This window comes from Oxyura jamaicensis, chromosome Z (assembly GCF_011077185.1).
Source record: "Oxyura jamaicensis isolate SHBP4307 breed ruddy duck chromosome Z, BPBGC_Ojam_1.0, whole genome shotgun sequence".
Lineage (NCBI taxonomy): Eukaryota > Metazoa > Chordata > Aves > Anseriformes > Anatidae > Oxyura > Oxyura jamaicensis.
The window spans coordinates 24,585,854-24,599,857 of NC_048926.1; the positions used below are offsets into that span (position 1 = coordinate 24,585,854).

Sequence of the window (14,004 nt, forward strand, 5' to 3'; positions counted from 1 at the left end):
TTTTTTTTTTTTTTTTTTTTTTTTTTTTTTTTTTTTTTTTTTTTTTTAATGGGAAAGTGTTTTCTGGTGTCTAACTTGATTTACCTTCTGCAGTTTCAATATTAGGTGAAGTCCTTTGGCTTTATATGGTCTAGATCATGTGATATTAGTAAAGAATAAAAAATTGGGAGTGGATAGGTATCTGGAAGCCTGGCTTGCTTAGAGAATCTTTCCAAGATTCAAATAAATATCAAAGAAATGGACATGCTGCCATGGCTGCTGAGACCAGAAAGGAGAGCCTTCTGAACTGAAATGGGATGACAAATCATTGTTGTAGGCCAGAACCTTGAAGGCAAGAATATGAATGATATGAACTATAAGAAGGTATTCAGGCCTCATCTTGTCATTGCCAGAAATAGTATGTTTTCTCAGGTATCAGAAAGATTATGTCACCGGGAGGGAGTTATTAAAACTCTGGGGTCTGGCATAAAGGACTGCCTTTCAGCTGAGTAAAGGAATTAGTGTAGTAGCAGCTCTTTCCTGGGGAAAGCAGCAATGACTGGGGCTCCTAAGTCAGTAGGGATGAGGAAGTAACCCAAGGAGTGTCAGCTTGTAGCAGTGAGAGGAGAAGCACTGGGAAGAAGAAAATAATGAGGAAACAATGGCACAGTGTTTATGGAGTCATTGGTGGGGGATGGAAAGATGATAGTGACATCCTGTATTAATTAGAAGCTTTAAGCCTGTTTTACTGGAACAAATGAGTCAGGAAGGTCAGAGGTATTTATTTACATGACCTACTGTATAATACAAAGTAGTTAAGGTCTGGCCATTCAGAGACAACCAAATGTATTTCAGCAAATACCCACATCTAAAAAAGCCAAGAAGTTTTAACATTTGTTAGCCACAAAGAAAAGTAAAAAAAAAAAATAAAAGAACAGGGAAAATGGTTGAGTGAGATTTTAACCACATCTCTTACTTCCTTCCTCATAGCTGCAGTAGTGGTTGCTGGTTTTGTTTTGCTTCTTATAAGGGAAGTTGTTGTATTTGGCTGTCTTTTAGGTGGTATTAAAGATGATAATAACTGCTCTTTTTGGATGAAGAAGAAATTAAGATGATGAGCCAGAGCTGCTGTTGTTATTGTTGCAGTGAAAGCCTAAATCTGCCTCTTCAATGACAAATTAAGGCAAGCACACACAAAAGAATAAAGGGGGGTTGGGAAAGGCCAAGTTAGAAAGTGTACCTTCTGTTTCTGCTCCTGACTTTAATTTATGATGTTGTTGCTAGAGGAGACTGAGCACAGCACAAAGTGACTCCAAGATTTGGCTAACCTGTATAAGCACTGAGCTGTTTCAAGGCATTGCTTTTCTCTGCCTCCCTGCTTTAGACTTCATCGGTGCTGCCAAAAATAGTGATCTGACCAGCTGACATAAGCTGACAGCATAGAGAGAGGAACAGAAACAAGAAGATCTACACTGGGGAAACAAAAGGGCGCAAGTGAAGAGACGTGATAGGAGGAGTGCAAGTTGTCTTCCAGCCCAGCGTTTGCTGAAGCTGGCAGGAGAGGCAGTGTCATGCACGCCCTCCCCTTAGGCACACCTCTTGTCAGGATGTTCCTTTGGGCTGATTGAAAGGAGACCCAGTGGTGGGTCTATTTGTCACACAGTCTTTATGGTCCTTGGTGGATACCTGGAGACCTTTCTAGCTTTAATCTTTTCTGATTTTTATAAATAATACTGTTTTACATCCTGCTGACTCTGTTCAGCACTGATGTTTCCTGGCTGACTTTTCTCAGTCTGAGCTTTTTTCAGAGCATGTGCCATTGAATATCAGATAATCTGAGATGCTGTTCCTATTACAGTTTGACAGCCATGCATCGCTCTTCAAATACCATAATTTACCATGCTACAGTCTGTGTTTTCCTGAAAGAATGATTGCACTTTTCTATGGGCTGGAATGGATACAGGGTAAACATTAACTAGCCCTTATTAACCATTTTCTTCTTTACCTTGGGAGGAAAACCTTAATTTGCAAGGAAAGGCTTGTTTGTTTGCTTTTAAGTTTGTTTGCTTCTTCTTTTTTAGGACCAGATGATACCAGTGTTGAAAACAGTTGGTCTGGCTGGGCTTCCACATGGCAGGCCAAACCTCTGTGTTTCTCTTCAGCCAGCAGCACACGTCCTCTTAACCGACACTTCATGATATCCTGTCATACAGTCTACTTTGTAGTTCTCATCTTCACCATACAATTTCAGTTTAACGCTACATCTTCTTCATACTGATAGCACTGGATTTTTTTCCTTTGGACAATTTGGGATGTAAGTTTCTGCCTCTCAGCCCAGAAGCTAGGCACACCATTTTGCTTGCAGGCAAAAAAAATTGAAGGAATCAATGAGATTTAAAGAAAATCATCGCCTCTCCCCCTCCCCAGCAGCCCTTCCCCCCCCCCCCCCCCACTCCCCAAACACCTTTTTTTTTCATTTTTGGCTTCAGGAAGAGTTATTTGGTGCCTGGATAAGGGATAAATACTGTTTGGTTTGGTCTTGGAGCACCTTGAAAAAAGCAGTTTCTCCAGTTTAACCACATGCATCTATTTTACCACCATAAACTTTGTCAGCTTGAGGAGATGCAGCCTGGAAGGAAGTGGGAGGTGCAGCTGCAGAGGGACAGGAAACTGCTGGGTGGGAATCTGAAGTGATGAGCTAGTTGCAGACAGACGGATGGCTCAGCAGCACACTGTAAATAACTTTGATGGACTGTCGTCAATGATGCAGGTGTGAGGCAAGTCAAGAAAAAAGGAGGTTGAAAGAATGTGGGGTGTACTGTGAGGGAAATGCATTCTTATGATGATGCATCTCAACAGTTGTGAAACACTGAAATCCTTGGGCAGGACACTGTAAGTGTAAAAGATAAGTCAGACATAAAACCTTTCAGAGCACTGCAGCAAGAGGTAAGCAGTTTGATTCATTCTTACTGTTCTACTTTCTCTGCTTTTCTTTCCTTTATAATTTGATTATTGTTTTCCTTCTTCCTCTCCAACTCCATCACTTGCGTTCTTGTTGTTTGGCCTTCTTTGGATGCCCCAAATAATATCCAACTGCACTTTTTGTTTAAGGAAACAATTTTTCTTCTACTACATTCTCCTTAGAAAACCTAATTTGACTTAAAATCCTTCTGGTTTGTGATAAAATTTTATTTAAATTTTGACCCTAAAATATTTTTTTTCAAAAATTTCAATTCATTTTCTCCCTTGTACATAAGTATATGCATTATAGAGATAAACATATTTTATTTTATTACCTTCTTCCCTCTAAAATTATTACAATTGAAATCAAAGCAATAATCTTTTTACCTTTATCTTTGGCTAGCTCTGCACTGCATACTTTTTACTTCCATTTTCTTTCATTTTGCTATTGGGACTTCTAATTGCAAGGTTGTTTCTGATTCCTAGTTACAACTCCCAGTTGCTGTAAGACCTTTTGTAGCTTCTTGTTTCTCCTGTGGAGGAGGCACCTCTAAAAAAAGGAGCATCATTTACAACTTCTTATAAGTTCTTTCAATAACAATAGGAGGAAAATAATATTCTGAATATATTCCAGTATTCAGCAAGTTGAGGTTTGTACCTCAACCAAAGTAGTATATGCAGAACCCAGATACCCTGAAATATAATGTAATATATGAGTCCAGTTGAATCACTACATTATCTCTTCTTTTTTATATCTTCTTTTGTGTGGTAAGGGAAGTCATGAATATTGTGCAATTAATTTGTAATACATATGTGGTATATTTTCCTTTCCAATATGGTGATTTCATTCAGTAAGAACTTCTACTGTTCTCTTTAGCATTATTGGTCTGTGCAATTTTATTTGCTTTCTAATAGATGGAACAAGGAACAAGCAGGCTAGAGAAAGACAGCTGTCTGCATTCTGGAGTTATTACTTGGCTAGAGAACACTAAGAAGGTTCTCTCTCATCAAAACTAAATTGCAACCCATTTTTTTTTTTTTTTTTTTTTTAGACAACAGTTTTATATAAACATAAGCTGCAGACCTGGTGTTGTGTAACTATCATAAATCAAGTAGCTGAAGGTATTACTTATTTCAATTTCAAACACATACACCCAAACCCAAGGAATTAAACTAGCTGCAGATACATTCCAGATAATCTTCTTATTTTAGATTTTAGTTCCAGTTCCTGTATAGCTTCCCAAATTTTCTACCTGTATGTTGTTTCCCTGTTTTGGCATGAATAATTTTTGGGATGAATCTTGGGATATTTCCTGTAAAAGAAGAAACTGAAAATGCAGTTAGGTGTTTTTTAATGTAAACCGGTGCTTTTACAGAAGCACAACATATTTATCTGAGTATATTTAAATTCAAGTAACAGGAGCAAGTTTCTCTGTTCTCTGTTCCAAGCCTTTTTCAGCACAGGCAGCCGCAAACCTCTTGCTTGCTCTAGTTTTTGTTCATGGTCACGTTCCAGCTGCTGTTTCTCTGCTTGGGTCTTGCTTTTTTTGCTGACTTGTTTGTATCAGCAGAGTTTCTCTTCACTGCTCTGTTTGTTACACATGTATACATATGCATGCATATACAAACGCATGCACGCACACACACTGTTCTGCATTCAAATCAATCCCATACGCCCGCGCTATTTCCCACACGCAGGGAGAGCCCATGGGACCGTGCAGCTCAGTGGTTGCTGCAGCCTCTGTGTGGCTCAGTCCCCATGTGACTGATTTGCTCCTATTTTAGCCATCACCAGACAAAGGGGTCCCTCTAAATTGTTTCCTCAAATAGGCTGAATGTAAGATAATTATCATGCCCAGAAACTTCAGCTAAGTCATGCAATTGCCCACAGATCAAAGACGTACTCATGGGGAATTCAGCTGATAGAGAGAGATCATCCTTTATGGCTCTATCGTTCTGCAGATGGCACAACTTGGCACTGAGCAATATCTGTTCCCAAAAAACAAGGTTTTCATTTTTACCAGAAAACATGTATGGTTTCTTGTGTGCATACCTTCAGTCACTGTGTTAACAGGAATGTTTTGAACTGATCTGTCTTTAGGAACCCATAATGCTTGTGAATGCAGGATACACTGAAACACCATTATAGGGGTGTGCATAGAAAACCACATAAAACACTTCTACTTTACTTCTACTTTGGCATATACATTTTCTGGAAATACCTCTTCAGTGAGCACTAAGTTGTTTAAATTCCCCATATTTAAATGATATTTTTAGTAAAAATGTCAGCCTGACTTTTTTAGTTTTTCCATTAGGTATCTAGTGAATCTGATCAATATTTTCCTTATTTAAGTACGAAATTTTTATTGGAATGCAGGTAGAGTGTACAAAGATAAAACTTACAGCCCAGACTGCCAGTGTGGTATTAGTTTGCAGAGATATAAATGTGGGTTCTTTGTTTTGAAACTGAGGTGCAGCATTACCTTGAGATTTGCTACAGGTGGTCCTGCCCTGGCAGACTCAGTTACCTTTGCTTAAAGTTTCAAGAGTCCAAAATCCCATTGTTAATTTTTGTTTGTTTGTTTCCTGCTTCAATTTTAAATTTAGAAGTGATATCTTAGACAGGAGGAAACAGTCTCAAATTGTGCCAGGGAAGGTTCAGAGTGGGCATTATGAAGAATTGGTTCACAGAGAAGGTGGTCAAGCATTGGAAAAGGCTGCCCAGGCAAGTGGTGGAGTCCCCTTCCCTGGAGTTATTTATAAGATGTGTGGATGCAGCACTATGGGACATGGCCTAGCATTGGAACTTGGCAGGTCATGCTGATGGTTGAACTTGATGATCTTGAAGGTCTTTGCCAACCCAGATGGTTCTATGATTCTGTGATTTTATGAACTTGTAGGTTCTTTGGTGGATCCTGTATCTGCCAGTTTTCACTCGTGACACACGTTGGAAAAGTGTGTAGAGAGTTTTCCTTCCCCGACAGAGAATACTCATCATGACTGGGTTTACCTCTTCATCTGTCTCTCAGAACAAGAAGTACTTTTGTCAGTGCAGCTTACCAGTTACTTTGAAACTATTTAGACAAGAAGTCATTTAAACAATTTTATTACCAGGGGTTTAACAATAAGTATAAAATGCATATTGATCCTTGGAGCAGATCTTACTTCTTTTTGATAAAAAGCAGCTTAATTTATTGTAGTGAGGGTCCCAAAACTGAAGACAGTGCTCAAGATGCAGTCTCACCATGGCTGCATTCAAGGGGACAATTCCTTCCCTAGTCCTGCTGGCCACACCATTTCTGGGGCAGGCCAGGAGGCCGTTGGCCCTCTTGTCCAGCTGGGCCACAGCTGGCTGACATTCAGCTGGCAGTAGACTAACACCCCCAGATCCTTTTCTGCCAAGCAACTTTCCAGCCACCTTCCCCAAGCCTGTACACTACAAGGGGTCGTTATGCCCCAAGTGCAGCACCCAGTGGTTAGCCCTGTTGAATGCCACGCAGCTGGGTGCAGCCCATTGACCTAGCCTGACCAGATCCCTCCACGGAGTCTTCCCAGGCTTAACCAGATCAACACTCCTGCACAGCTTGGTGTGCCATTAGTATTTCTAGGCTAAACGGATAGTGATTTAGGACAAGACTGTGGTCTAGCCTGCTTGCTTGTGTGAGAAATGCAAAAGGGTTTAGGATGCCTTCCTTATTCACATTTTTTGCTATTACATGAGTGGATGCAGGTGATAGTAGCAGATGGGAAGAATAAGAGGACTAGGGATATCTGATGATGTGGTTCCCAGCCTGTTGGTGGAAATAATATCTATGTACTGTTCCAGTTGTCTAGGTTGTGTCAGGATCACAACTGCCTTCTGCTTCACGAAAAAAAATAATTCAGAAGCAGAGATGGAAATTGACTTTTCCTCAAAGTAAGAGAAAATTTCTAGAGACCTAGACCCTTCGGTGACATTCATGGTTCATGTTCTCTTAGCAAAGTAAAATGTGCTCAGTGCAGATCTTGTCTACTTTGATCTGAGACCTCCAGGGACTTGACCTGTCCCTGGAAGGATTTTAGAGGAAGCTTTTATGTTGTCCTGAGGTGTTTCAGCTACCAGCTCTCCTTTGGTCTGTTTCACGTCTCAGTGTGGCATAGATGTCACATCCCTACTGTCCAGCTATAGCAGCCCTTTACTGACTATGGACTTCTATACAAGGAAAATTATTTCTGTAGTGGAGATTCTTCCTGGAACCACATAAACATGTTGCAGCGGCAAAGAAATATACAGTACTGAGTAATGAGACTGCACTGTGGATTATCATCACTTGCTGTTCTGTTAGTGCATTCAGAAAGAAAGATGTTAAATACTGATATACAAGTGAAAACACAATGGAGAATTGGTTATGATAGGCATCTGGCTCTACAGTCATTATACTGTGGAAGGGAAGGATGCAGGTATGTGAGGAAAAATAACTAAAGAACAAAATTTTCCAGATGAGTTATGGTGCTTTCTTGGAGGGAGTGTTCTCCCATCAGCATTGAGGGATTAGGATTTATTTCCATCATTTCAAGTGCAGAAGGGTTATTTAATTGTTGAGAAGTCTCCAAATGGATCATCCTGACAGGATGCTTCATCTGATCTATCAGCTGGCTAATATCAGGTGTCTGGGGATGTGTTCATTTTCCTAAAATAATTTCTTAGGCATCTAAGCTTTCACTGGGAAGTTTGAATATCTTCTCCTGTTCTTAGCACACCTAATATAAAGAAATTATCTAAGATTTTGTTTTCATCCTTTTCTGTAGTGTCTTAGAAAATATTTTCTGCATTTTCTGCTCTGTTCTGTCACTGCAGCTTTTAAAGTCCCCAGTCACAATCAGTAACAGGCACTATCCCAAAACATATCAAAACAGTCCTGAATTCACTCACAGGGCTCCCAGTGCTGCAAGGCCATTTGTACAGGCAGATATTTGTGCCAGCAGTAAGATTCTTGCAGGACTGTGTCTTTAGACAACAAGTAATGTATCAAGTAGAATAAAATAAAGGAACCAGTGAAATATAAACAGTCTTACCATATATTTGTTCCTATTGTTAATATAGATAGATGGAGATGTTCATGGAATCTAAAGGACTACATTTTTGGCTACAGCATGGCAAGCTGCTTTATGTATGAGCTGTATGTAATTATATTGAAAACAAACTTTGCTTCGAGAACATTTTTGGCTCCACTCTGCAATAACACAAAGGGCCTTTGTTTTGCTCTCAGCAGAGTTATTTATGTATTACAAAGGACTTACTAAAGGACACTTTCATCTGATGGTATTCATCCACTAACTCACATTTAAATATTGTGAGTTATGTTCATACAGACCATAATTGCTAATATGATCAACTAGACAAAGATCTCTGAAACTAGAAATTGATTTGATCTATAGAATCAGACCTGGAACAGCAGTGCAGAGTGGTGTTTGAGATCCAGGGCTTTGAATCAGCCAGAATGGAAAATGTGACAAGAGGCTTTGCATAATTCACATCAATTATAATCATCTTCAGTTGAATTGAAAATAAGGCTTTTGGTCTCTTAAATGGAAAAAAGGTCGCAGAGAAGAGAGGGACTAACTAGCTGTGGGGAAGAAAGGAATCATGGGGTAAAACGGGTGTGTGAATATCTGCCAAAAACTTACAAGACCTTAGAAAGCTGGATAGAGGAGACTGCACTTTGCTCTGGCTCACCTAAAATTGTCATTACATTAAAGGATTACTTACAGAACTACTGCTTCCCCAAAATTATTCCTACCTGACCAGCAGGACTTGTGAAACATCTAACTACAGCTGTCTGTTTTACTTCAAATAAATCATGACCATGAAAAAGCTCTTTAGGGCCCCATTCAGGCCACTTGCTCTCAGTACAAACGTTTGGTTTTGCCACTGCTGAGGTATCCAGGCTTAGGAGTGCACACAGCAATTCAGAGCACTGCTTCTACAAGGCTGGAAGACCCTACGGCACCAATGAAGGAGGCATTTATGATAGTGAAGTTAATTTTGTGAATCAGTATGAATGTAGCTCCAATTCTTTCTTTTAATTTGGTTTCCCATCTGTGTTCAGTCGTTATTTGCCTGGCTTGATTCTTGTAAAATCAAGCACTTTATAAGAGTACAGAGCAATGAGGTGCTGCAAAAAGGGAGGTTATATAAATATAATCCAATTACATAAGCTTCTTCAGATGAATTGCACTTTCATTACCATAACCCTCTGCTACATCCTTGTTGTTTATTCATGCTATTAGTGGTTGAAGAGACTAGATGTTATTTCAGATGAGGAATCCCAGCATTATTTTCTTTACTCAGTGAAGAATTTTGTTTTGAACACATGAACTGCTTGCAGGTCACATTGCCTCATTCTGTAGCTGCAAACACTAAATGTTTCTAAACATAGGGCTTTCTGAAGAATTTCAGATTTTCTTTACTACAGCATTTTCCTCTGTGCCATTTCCAGGATCAGCTATGACCTCTAGCTATAATCTAACTCAAAGTTCATTGTCATTCTTTGGGAAATGACAACAATCACTGGAGAGAAGAAGGTGCATGTGCTAGGCTTAGTAAGTAAGTAGACCAACAAGGCATCATGATTAGCTCTGTTTACTGGGTATTCCTTGACATCATGCTATTCTTGATTTAGTTATTAACTAAAAGCTGTGGATTCTAAACAGGTCCTTACTGTTCTGAGTGACTGATGCCATTGTTCCATTGTTTCTTTTAGAAACCAGTGAGGGGCAGCAGGTTTTCACATGGAAAATATTACTGTCTTTCATGTTTAAGGAAATACGGAGCTGTGAGTATCACACACTTTATTATTTTATATTTTATTATTTTATATTTTTATTATTATTTTATATTTTTAATGAATGCATCACCTCATTGAAGATTATGACAAATATGTCACTGTATGCTCCTGTAAATGAATGTGATTTTTTGCTGCTGTTTTGTAGGAGCTTGATGTACATATTCTCTATAGCTGGGGAAAAAAAAAAAAATAAAAAAGAAAAGAATGTCCTAACAGATGTGTCTGCAAAGCTGTAGAATGCCTATAGGATTGGATTCATAAGTAAATCTATCACATGCACAGCACATATTGAGGCACTACTTTTAGAAATGAGGCCAGAATATTAGGATAAAAGAATGAGAAGAGCTTTGATTTATTAGCTGCAACTAGCTAGCTGAATAATTGAATAGTCAATGTTACTCAGAAATCTCTTTGTGCTTCAGAGAAATAACTGCTTGTTAACCAGACACACTATTAAAACAGCCAGACTATTAAGCAAAGCCGTAAACAGTAAAAATGTACCTAACAGTGAACACAGCCCATTCTTGCTTGTAGTACCTCTGTTGCAGTGGACTATGTGGATGTGGTCTGTCTGTTGCCTTGATCCTAGCTACTCAGTTATGCCACAGGGAAGTGACCAGCCTGGAAGTCTGGAGGAAAGCATTTTGGTCTGCCAGCCTTTAATGCTCACCTGAGTGATAATGTGTGGCTATTAATAACCAAAGGAATAATCATTTCAGTCCATAATTTTTTTGCTTATGTTCATGAGAACATAGAATAGCTAATCTGGTTTACAGAGGATTTCTCCATGATTTCTTCATAAAGCTTTGAACCAGGGGCCTAATCCTTGTTTAGCCAGACAGTTTTCTGCATACTGTTTGAAAATACAGCTGGCAGTTGCCATTTGGACACACTCCTATCTCCTTTCTATCCTCAGCTGAAGACAACTTTCCTGCACAGCTTTTCAGTAACACCTCAGTGTATATATACAGTAAATATTTTGGAGAAATTACAAGTGAAAATTAAAAGTCTAAATTGCTATTCTGTTAAACCCTGTGCAGCTGGTAATAACTCTACCCAGAACGAATGTTAAAGAATAAATGTATCATAATTCTTTACTTGTAGTCCTATACAGCCCTCTTTTCAAAAGCTTACATGACAAAACTGATGAAGTATTTTAATTTTCTAGTCAAAGGTAGCTGGAGTGTGAATTATTGTGGCCATGCTGTCACATCTTTGGAATGTTCCATATTCCCACAACTGGGAAGAAGCTGGTGGTAAGAGTCACACATATCATCGTTGTGCCACCCAAGGATTGCTTAATTTCCAGGCAAACACAGCTAATCCAGTTTCCGTTCCTTTGTGCTGGCATATCAGTGTGAACAGAATGGAGCACATACACCTTCAGGTCCAAAAAACAAATGCAAATCCTCTTTCAGGTCAGCGGTGCAAATACTAATTATCTTTGAGTCCTGTCTGCCTCACGCAACCAGCAGAACCAGTCATATTAAACATAGGTGTAGCAGTAGCAAAGTAGGGTGGAATAACAAAGATTTGTCTGTGAAAAGAATTCATAGATGAATAAAAGCATCAAGAAAGACAGTAAGAAGGTTTAAAGAATATGGCATCCATTTGGTGCTCAGTCACAGGTCTGTCTCACCAGGACAGCATACAAAACCTGGCAAGTTCTAGCCTTGCAGAGAGCAGTGGCTTCAGTGGATGTAGCATTGCATGCCTGCCACGTCAGCTAATTTCTGCCCCATAGTGTGGTCGATACAGTGTTGAATACCATTTAATATTGCACACAGCATCTCTTTGCCTACATATTACTCATTGTACAGGATGAGCACACAGACAGAGTTAAGGATGTCTGGTTATATTTCCTAAGAATTAAACTATGGAGAAAAATCTGCATTTTAGTAATGTTGGTCTTCAGAGTAATGCTAGAGGGGAGGAAAGGAGAAGGCAGTGTTTAGATATGTTTTAAGTTTTACACTTGTTAACTACCTTCTATTTTCATGTTTTCTCCACTACCCTGTTTCATATAATTTAAAATATTTGTCTACATCATATTCCATATTACATTCTCTAACATTTCAAAATAAGAGCCAGACTGAGCATACATGAAGTAAAACTCCAGCTCTTTCCTCCTGGCAGGAAAATAAGAATGACTTGTTGCACAGTCGGGTGCTTAGTTAACTTTGACAGTTCTTGTGAAGAAAACAATTCATTGTTAAGTAACAAATACAGGTGTGATTAAGTCTGTTCTGAAGTTAGATACAAATAAAATGCTCATCTGATTTCTGTGTATAAGCCTGAGAAGCCATTTGAGATTCCCCTATCCTGTAGCCTTACAGTGAGTCGCCAGGAGGCAGCATTTACACGTTTCAACAAGCCTCTGTATTTAAATTGCCATATGACGACATCTCATCACACTGAAAAAGAGTTTATGCAGGAATTAAAGGATAAAAAATCAAGTTTTTAAAAAAGCTTTAGCCATAATAAGACATCTGCTTGATTTTTCATGAAGTTATAATACTGTGATACTACTAAGAAATGCCTTTTTACAGAAAGGTATGGAGGAAAAGGTAATGTCTTCCAGCAGGCCAATAATAAACAATAATAATAAATAAATAAATGCAAAATTTCCTGCATACAAGCCTTTCTTCAACTTCTTTTCTTTCATCATTATACTGTGACTATATATAATGCATAATATACAGAAATGTAACTTTTTTTTTTTAGAAACAATTAAATTTTACTAATGTACTGATCACTGATCAAGGAAATGAGTTGGCAAGTAGAGGAGTTATAGTTGACAGTTATATCCAGTTTCATGAAATGCAAAAACAATACCACAGTCTTTACTTTCAGTCCTTTGCTATTTGAGCAAAATTCCTCTATTAGAAAGCTTTTTTTTTTATTATTTTTTTTTTTTTAAAAAAGGCAGCTCCAGAGATTCAGCAACTTTAATGATATGCATCAGCAAATGCATATGGATTTAGCTTTTGCTAATCAGAGATTTAGCTTTAGATTACTCTGCAGGTAGCCTTTTACTAGTACCACGGTTTGTAATTAGCATTTTCAGAGCAACAGAATGTGTCTGATCTTTTAAATATGTCTAAGAACTGCACTACGCTCAGGATAAGAAACAGCAAGCTATTAAGTAGTCACATCCTGAGGTTCTAATGCTGAGGGTCCCTAAAGCTAAATGGGACCATAAAATATTGGAAGAAGGGCTGGTAGAGCTATGGCAAGTCAGTCTATGGGACTATCTATGGAACCCAAGATAGGAGGTTTTCATCTTTGATGGAGAGCCATCAACAGGATATGTGGGACTTGAGATAAGGTAGGTAGATCAGGGAATAATAATATTCTTCCTTCTACACTCCACTGCACACCTTTTGCAGGAAAGTCTTCCCTTCCTTTCCAGTGTAAAAGAACACTGCTGCTTGACAGAGATAATAGTACAGTCTTTTTATTCTTGATCTTCCATGTGTCAAACTGTCCTGCTTCTGTTCTTTGGCTGAAAATGCACCTGCTATAAAGCTTATTACCCTGACTGCTAAAAGGCAGTGACTGCCATACTGGGCTGAACAGGTTTGGTCTCTGGATTTGCAAGCAGATAAATTGCAAAGTAGGATTTATTTATTTTTCACCATCTTCCTATTGTATTTCAGCTGGCAGTTGGTCTCCTTCCATTGCATTGAAATGACGACATGCAAATGTTTGCAAATGAATGCTACAAAACACTCCTGAACCACCAATTTATAACTGGTAATGCCTGTAAAGCATTTTTGCTCAATGCATATTTGCTATTTCTCTGTTAGCCATGAGATATAATTATGCTTCTTCTCTGTATTCCAAATGCACACTTCTTGAACTTGCTTTGAAATTATTTTGCTAGCTACTACCCTCTGCTCTGAATGCCTCAAGTCTTGTTACCCAGAATTTGTTTTTCTTTTCAGTTTTACAACTTTGTTGGATACAGAAGCTCCGAGCTGAAGTTGACCAAAATATATCGAGTTCCATCTTCTGATTCCTAAATTTGGGATGTAATTGATTACTGTCTGTCTCAGGAACTGTGTGTATACGGATCACCCACTGTTGACCAAACTGATTATCATAATTCCATGAAACTGCATGTAGGTGGAGCTCTGTAACCTCTCTTTACAGAAATTAGAGCAGAAAACATCTGTCCTTAAACACGCCAATAAGTGGAACATAAAGAAAAGGCAATACAGAAGAATTTTTTATA

General features: G+C 38.6%; 2 long non-coding RNA genes across 2 annotated transcripts in view; one reads left to right on the top strand and one right to left on the bottom strand.

Moving 5' to 3' along the window:
* LOC118155758 overlaps nucleotides 1–5,026 on the bottom strand; it is a 14,103-nt gene extending 9,077 nt beyond the window's left edge. The window contains exons 1-2 of the long non-coding RNA XR_004745997.1: nucleotides 5,013–5,026; nucleotides 3,452–3,460 (exon numbers count right to left, since the gene is read on the bottom strand). This is a non-coding gene — a long non-coding RNA (uncharacterized LOC118155758). The remainder of the gene's footprint in view (nucleotides 1–3,451; nucleotides 3,461–5,012) is intronic.
* Nucleotides 2,594–13,773, top strand: LOC118155757. Its single transcript, XR_004745996.1, has 4 exons — nucleotides 2,594–2,925; nucleotides 9,684–9,755; nucleotides 13,427–13,523; nucleotides 13,715–13,773. It is a non-coding gene; the product is annotated as an uncharacterized LOC118155757 (long non-coding RNA).
* The last annotated feature ends 231 nt before the right edge of the window (nucleotides 13,774–14,004 follow it).